The following is an 891-nucleotide window of genomic DNA, read 5'->3' as shown; positions in this document are numbered from 1 at the left end:
AAATAAAAAATAAATAAAATGGGGACCACCACCCTTGGCTTATCAGGGTCAGCTTAAGGGCCAGGATGAGACCAGGGATGTACGAAAATGCTTTATGAACTATGAAGAACAACTTCAGTGGGGTAGTGGTGGTAGTTCTCTTAATGTCCTGCTGATTCCCGCCCCTAGACCAAAAGGCTAGGAGGCAACAGGAGACCTCTCCCTTAGAATGGACTCTTACCCGTCCTTGTAAGGTCTCACACTGAGGCCTCCAAGATCAAGCTTCTCTAAAGGCGTCCCGTTCTTCAAAGCTGCCAGTGGCTATCATAGCCCGATCCCCTTGGTTTTCCATAGAAAATGGCTGGGAGACGAAACACCCAAAGGTCATACTATGTGTCCTGTGGGTGAGGGCAATGGAGGAGAGTTTAGAAAGGGAAATCCACCTTAAAGGACCACCCCCAGTAAGGAGAGGGCCACTTGCCCATGACACACAAGCTCACTCAGTCCTTGCCTTGGGGGGAGTGGGGGAGACAGGGGCCCTTTTCACCCAGGGCAGCCAGAGATTAAGTGCACATATCTGAGGGGGGAAATGAATCCAGGAGTCCTCCCTCCTGCTTAGCATCATACATTGGGTCTCTTGCAGGCTTCTGCTTTTGTGATATTCAGTACCATAGATAAGCGTCCCCCAACAGAGTCTTCACATTTTGGTGGGGAAGAGTGTTGTGAGGGGCTCACGATGGGACAACGACTCTCTGGGAGCTGGCTGGGGCCCACACCCCGGCTGCTAGGAGGTTGGAGGTCCTGGGAGCCGGCCCTGCGGAGGCCGGATCGACCAGCTCAAAGCCTCCTCTCAGCAGAAACAGCCCAGAAAAGGCGACGGGAGCACACGGCCTGGAGCCTCCTGAGGAGGGA

The 891-nt window shown here is 53.5% G+C and overlaps 1 protein-coding gene across 2 annotated transcripts in view; it reads right to left on the bottom strand.

Annotated features, from left to right (window-relative positions):
* Positions 1-372, bottom strand: part of UCP2 (uncoupling protein 2 (mitochondrial, proton carrier)) — a 7,797-nt gene extending 7,425 nt beyond the window's left edge. For both annotated transcript variants that reach the window (XM_008588676.1, XM_008588677.1), the window contains exon 1: positions 221-372. The gene's annotated coding sequence lies outside the window, so the exon portion shown is untranslated. The remainder of the gene's footprint in view (positions 1-220) is intronic.
* Between the last annotated feature and the right edge of the window lie 519 nt (positions 373-891).

This window comes from Galeopterus variegatus, unplaced genomic scaffold (assembly GCF_000696425.1).
Source record: "Galeopterus variegatus unplaced genomic scaffold, G_variegatus-3.0.2 Scaffold4951, whole genome shotgun sequence".
In the NCBI taxonomy this organism is placed as follows: Eukaryota; Metazoa; Chordata; class Mammalia; order Dermoptera; family Cynocephalidae; genus Galeopterus; species Galeopterus variegatus.
Note: the sequence above shows the minus strand (reverse complement) of the source record. Positions and strands in the feature narration are given on the sequence as shown.